Here is a 7,037-nt window from a genome sequence, read left to right on the forward strand (position 1 = left end):
CTGTTTATCTTCCATAGTAAAGGATTTTTTTTTAATAAGTAGCATGTAGTGATTGGTTTTACAAAAAAAAAATGATGAAGGTATGTCTTCTAGTGCATAATAGATTCTCTGATATTGACTCCATATACAGGTGTAGTAGGCGAGTGTCCATGGTATACCCTGGTATCATTAGCCTTATAATTTACATAACACATTTCTATAAAACATTTTTTAAATCACTATCTTTCTCACTTTCATATATTATTAGTTACTGAAACTTGTGGCAAATATCAATGGGATACACCCACCTGTGTATTTGTTTTTACCAGGGTCATTGAGGTCGCTGATATTAGGTTTATTGTTCCCTAATGCTCCACAACGTTTGAATATGCTTACGAACATTGTGGTTTTAGATAAGTGAAAGACAACAATTTGAGATGAAATAAAACGACAAGTATTCGAAAATACGATGAGAAGTGAATGAATGGGCGATTTTTCTTTCTTCTATATGTTTAGGAAACGGATTTTTGTATTCCTTTTAACTTATCTCGACACGAAATAACAAAGTTTTTTTGTCTTGGGTCATGAATGTTCTCCAACTTCCATAAAAAAATCATATTGCTTGCCTTATTACCTTTGCCATTTTGAAATGTTTTCACCTATACATTTTGATATTTTCTCCTATGTGTTTATGGGTTTCAAGTAATATACCTTTGCATAAATGAATAGCATAATGCTATTAGAAATTAATTCAATACCACTTTGAACAAAAATTGCCCAGTCCGTTCCAAAATTGGCATATTTCACGAGAGTTTGACTTTTAATATAATGTTCCATACCCAATTGCTGGTATATTCATTAGGAGCAGCTCGCTGCGCTGATTGAATTTATAATCTCTTTCAAGATAATTGAGTTTGGGGTTTGGGTCCTCCATATTGTCGACAAACATTCTAACCGAATTGCTTTTGCGACATTTGCTACTGTCTTATTATCTCCGAGGGCATAGATTAAAGTCAGGATTGTAATAGAGTTTTTGGTTCAGAATAAGGTAAGGATTGGGGTTTTATTTAGTTTTGGAGGTTAGGTTTTCATGTTTAGCTCAACGTACAAATTTTCCATCGGAGCAATTGTCGCCGGAGCCCATGTCTTGGAACCGATTTCAGTAATATGACAAAAAAGGGGCTTACATTATCACAAAACGTTCCTTCATCAAACAAACAAAAATAGGCCTACAATGTTGGTTGTGTCTAAACTCGCGATAAACAGCATCGCGTCTAAACTATAAAAACTCCAACTCCCTGAAAAAAAATAAAGTCTATTGTCCATTATCATGGTGAGTTCAGGTATATCACGATCAATAGTCAGAATTGAGCTCCCAAGATCTCGAAACCACTGATCTGTGATAAGGTACAATACGGAGAATAGTATTGGACCAGTCAAACGAGATGTAGTCAAATAACTTCATTTATTGTTCATTCCATTTTTATTTACCATCATTCCAATAGCTGATAAAAGAAATACTCTCAATGGTTCGCGACACAGCGTCCCACCCCATGATCAGAACTAGGCCAGTCTAATGGCGACATGGCGTGTTCACAATAGAGGCTGCTCTTGAACATGTCAAAAGAAGTTGAAGAGACAGAGATGGTATTATTTAGCTTATATTTATTTTATATTTTTGTTAGAAGCATTAACGATCGTATAGGCAAAGTAGCGCCATGTTACCATCCTAGTAACTGACGTAATATAGTCCTACCATGTCTCGAACCTCTGCATGAAGTATTCTTAGTTTCCCCATGTTGCTTGGATTTCAGGCACTTGCCGTCGCAAAACATGCAAAATCGTATAATGTACCTGATTTAATGATCTTGCTATAGTTGTGTGTTTTTTTATTATGTTTAATAATTTTTTAATGTTAATCCGCCAAAGTTTACGTACCAATTTCTTTCTAGCACATCCTTATATTTTTGAGGAGATATAGTCATAATTGCACATGGCAAAGCGAAATACTAATGGGAAGTAATAGGGGAAGAGAATAACATAGAGTATAAACCAAAGAGTCAGTCAAGTTTCTCTGGGACACCATGTACAGTCTATCGTATTCTCATTTCTCTCCAGACTACAAGGCCGAGTGTATAATGTAAATAGGGTATTCAGAGCCATATGAACCAAGCTCGCATTGTCTTGAATCAAAAGAAATCCTTCGTTGTTCAAAGATCAACAGAGTATTCTTTTGTTGATGTATTTGTGAGGTGAATGGAACACATAAAGATGTTTGCTGTTCCTCCCCCCACCTCTCTCTCTCTTTTGAGCCACACATTACCATATACGAATACATACATGTTGATAAAATGGAATATTATCCATGTTGATGTCTTATATCATGTAAACAGTGAAATAACATTCAACCTGATATGTACTTTCGGCAATTTGTCAAATGAGTAAAAACGCAGAACAGATCGCACTCGACGAGTTACACAAAAAGCGATAGGAATAGAACTGTCCCCCTGTCCAGGCAATTTGTGAAGAACGCCTACATTATTATAGTTTGATCATTTATTTTCCATAATCATATAAAAACAGTCCATTACAATACAAATTAAATACATGCAATAATATACATTCATAAAAGTAAAATACATATAAACAGTTTACAGAATGCCTTTCAATGAAAACAAGAAAGGATAAATACATGCTAAATTATTTGAAAATGAAAAAAAGGGAAACTAAAGTAAGGCCATGTGGCCCTGTAAAATAAGTTCCCTTATATCTATATTTAATACAATAAACTATATGTGTTACTGAAAGACATGTTTACAAAAAAGAAACAAAAATGAAATGTGTCAGAGGAACATCGACAAAAAAAATATGGCAATAACAGTATGCACTACTTGGGGTACATGTACATGTCAGTATTTGGATAAAAAGAATATTTTCAAATGTTTTTTAAATGAGTTTTGGTTATTACAAAGAGATATATAATTTGGTAATGAATTCCAAATGACTGGAATACTACATCGAGGACATTTTTCTTCATACATAAATAAAACTTTCCAACGATGAAAATTATATCGATTTCTTGTATTGTAATTGTGAACATTAAGATTTGAAGAGAACATAGTAGAAATATTATATGGAAGTCCGGCTCATAATCATGCGCATATTATGTATCTTCTATCGGGGCCCGCCCCCCCCCCCCCCCAGATAGGTAAAAGGTAGGGGCGCCAAAAAAGTAGAAAATAGAGGAAAATAAAAGGGGGAGAAAAAAGGGAGGGAAAGAAGACGAAGAGAAAAAAAGGGCGCCGAATGATTTTCAACCTAGGGGGCGCCGAATTTATGTTCTACCTAGGAGCGCCGAATCAGAGTTTGAAATAGGGTGTGCCAAATTTATGTTCAATCTAGGAGGGCGCCGTATTAATGTTCGACCTAGGGGCCCTCGAATTGATGTTCTACCAATGGGCGCCGAATTGATATTCGACATAGGGGGCGCCGAATTGATGTTCGACATAGGGGGCGCCAAATTGATGTTAGATATAGGGGCGCCGAGTTGATGTTCGACATAGGGGGCGCCGATTTGAAGTTCAACATAGGGGCGCCATATTGATCTTCAACTTTCAGAGGTGCTGCGTGAATTGACATGAATGATATCCGACCAGGGGGAGCGAATTGATGTTCTACCTAAGGGTGCCGAATTTATGTTCGATATAGGGGAAGCCGAATGTTCGACATGGGGGGGGGGGCGCCGCCGAATCGATATTTTACTTAGGGGTGTCGAATTGATGTTCGGCATATGGGCCGAATTGATCTTCAACCTAGGAGGCGCCGAATTGATGTTCTACCTCGGGGCACTGAAATGGTGTTTGATATAGAGGGCGCTCAATTTATGTTCGATCTAGGAGGGGGCCTAATTATTGATGTTCGACCTAGGGGCGCCGAATTCATGTTTTACTAAGAGTGCCGAATTGATGTTCGACATTGATGGCGCCGAACTGAAGTTCGGCATAGGGGCGCCAAATAGATCTTCAACCTAGGGGGCGCCGAATTGATGTTCTACCTAGGGGCACCGAACTGGTGTTTGGTATAGAGGGCGCTGAATTCATATTCGATCTAGGAGGGCGCCCAATTGATGTTCGACATTGGGAACGCCGAATTGAATTTCGGCATAGGAGCGCCGAATAGATTTTCAACCTAGGGGGCACTGAAATGATGTTCTACCTAGGGGCGCCGACGTGGAGTTTGATATAGGGTGTGTTGAATTAATGTTAGATCTAGAAGGGCGCAGATGTTCGACCTATAGGGATGCCGAATTGAAGTTCGATATAGGGGAGCAGCATTGATGTTCGACCTTTGGGCGCCAAATTGATGTTCGACGTAGAGGGTCCGAATTGATGTTTGACATAGGGGAGCCGTATTTATGTTCGACATAGCGGGGGGGGGGGCAAATTTGATGTTTGACTGTGGGCGCCAAAACCATGTTTCACATGAGTTTGGCGCTCGCGCTCGTATCAAATGCATAGTTAGATGCCCATCCTTTTCATGATTACCAACAAGTGCTTAGAAAGTCCCAATTGTAGGTCAGAATATCGAAAATTTTCAGCATCAATTATTTTATAAAGATGCCCAACCTGTTCTTAGTTTCAAAAAGTGCTTAGAATGTCCAGTTTTAGATCGGATACTCACAAATTTTAAGCTTTGCGCTCGAGATGTCGAGATAGATACCCATCCCCTCCCTGATTACCAAAAGTGCTTACAGACTCTCCAAATTTGCACTCACATAAATTTAGATATATGTATACCCATCATGTTCACGGTTATATAAAGTGCTTTGAATATCCGATTGGGAAACATACAAAAATATTTTCCACCCCCCCCCCCATTAGCGAAAGCTGGATAAAGAAATATCATATGTATTCATATATATGATTTTAGAAGGGCCTATTCTGACGAGATGTTGAAACCCCAAAATGCTTAAAATTCTATGCTTTCAGGGGGCCGTTTTGCTAAAAATATATTATTTTCAAAAAGTGGAATGACAACATATTCATGGATAATTTTTTTTTCATGAACACATTAAAAAAGTGGTATTCAATTACCTCTTTTCACGTGATTATGAAATAAGATCATTCATGCATTTCAGGCACCTATGTCTGCCTGGCGGCGGTGGCGTAACTAACTCTTCGAGCCCACTAGGTGCTCAAAAATTTTGCTGGTGCCCCAATGCCGTGACCCACGGTACGCCACTGCCTGACGGGAGGGGGGGGGCGCGCCATTTTCCAAAAGATCACAGGGGTGCAAATTTAGGTTGGACCCCCGGGTTGCAAAATTCTGGATACGCGTCTGATAATGACAGACAATAATCATTCCTCAATGATTGTTACAGGTTAACCAATTCTATGAAACAACTAAAAATGTAACACGATGATGTCTTCTTCTTTTATACCTTCTTCTTTCTGTTGAAATTTTCAAATCCTTACTCTGTCAGATTTCACCTTTTCTCAACACTAGCATAAATTTTATATTTTGTTTTTGGTTTTGTTGATTCATTGTTTACTTTAGTCAGTCCACCTGTGCGCTTTGAAACACCCGTATAAAGTGCCCTATAAATGTTAGCATAATCTATTCATTCATTCATTTATGTATTTATTAATGTATTTATTTATTCATGTTTTCTTTAATAGACAAGGTTGTCCAATTCAAGCCAAATGGCCTGCTTTACAAGGGAGCCATGTCAAAATGTACATATATGATAAACGTAACATTTACAGAAATAAAAACAGTGAATGAAAATGAATAAAGACAACACTTTACATTATCAATATTCTTTCTGTTTTTCTTCCTGTTCTCCATATTGATCTTCTTATTCTTCTCTTCCTTCTTAATTCCCTTACTCTGACCTCTGTTTTCTTCTCCTTTCTAACTTACGTTCACCATTGTCTTGAACAAGTATTATATCATATATACTATTTCTTCTACATCTGTTTTCGAAATTTAATGATAAATATATTCCACATAATACTACGTGTTATAGCAGCATACTGACCTTTATCATCAACCACATATGCCTTTATGACATTTTAGGGGTAGTAATTGCATAAAGTTATTAATAACTTATTTATTTTGTTTATGTACAGTTTTCAATATTTCTATGTATTTTCATCTTTGTGTACACTTTTTGTTAATGCCATTGGAAACCAAATATCTTTTCATGCAGAGGGTGAAAAAAACAAGCGAAATGCCCCCAAAAAGAGAAAATATACAAATTTTAAAAAGGGACAGAAAAGGAAAGGAACAGGTAAATAAATAAGTAAAATAAATATTAATCTGCCTAAATGTCTTGTAAACAGAAATTTAATTTGCACGTTTCAATTCAGTTCTGTTTGCCTTATTCGTTCTCAAGAGAATGCTTGCGATTTTAATTCGTACATTACTGAACAACAAATCAAAATTTCAGTTCAAATCAAATGCCAAATCGAATTCCTACTAATTTATTGTTTGAGATACCTTTCCTGTTCATCATGATTACAAAGATGCTACATCAAGTTTTTTTCAGATCGGAATATCAAAAGCTTTCAGAGCCTTACGCACTCGCCTCAATAATTGTTCTGTAAGATATCCCTTTCATTATGTGCGAAAAATGCGTAGAACGTGCAGTTTTCAGATTGGAATATCAATCATTTTCAGCTCGCGATGCGCACAAATATTGTCTGGTGAGATACCGATTTTGTTCATGATTACAAAGAATGCTTTAAATGTCAAGTTTTAAGGTCGGGTTGTTGACAATTTTCAGCTCGCGCTTCGTGCTCATATTATTCCGATTTGTGAGATATATTATGGTTTCACTTGAATATAATTCAATTTTATTTATGTATAAGTGATTTTCACCTGAAGATATGACTGAAACATATCATTAAACTCGAGACTACGAAGTCACAGTCTCTTGGTATAAAACAATTAAATATCATATAATGTTCGTCTCAATTAAAGAACATTTTGGGAAGTTCATCCCGCATTATCTCCAGTTTCATTTCATTTAACTACTAAAGCATGATAACGCAAGA

The sequence above is a fragment of the Lytechinus variegatus genome, chromosome 3, assembly GCF_018143015.1.
Source record: "Lytechinus variegatus isolate NC3 chromosome 3, Lvar_3.0, whole genome shotgun sequence".
In the NCBI taxonomy this organism is placed as follows: domain Eukaryota; kingdom Metazoa; phylum Echinodermata; class Echinoidea; order Temnopleuroida; family Toxopneustidae; genus Lytechinus; species Lytechinus variegatus.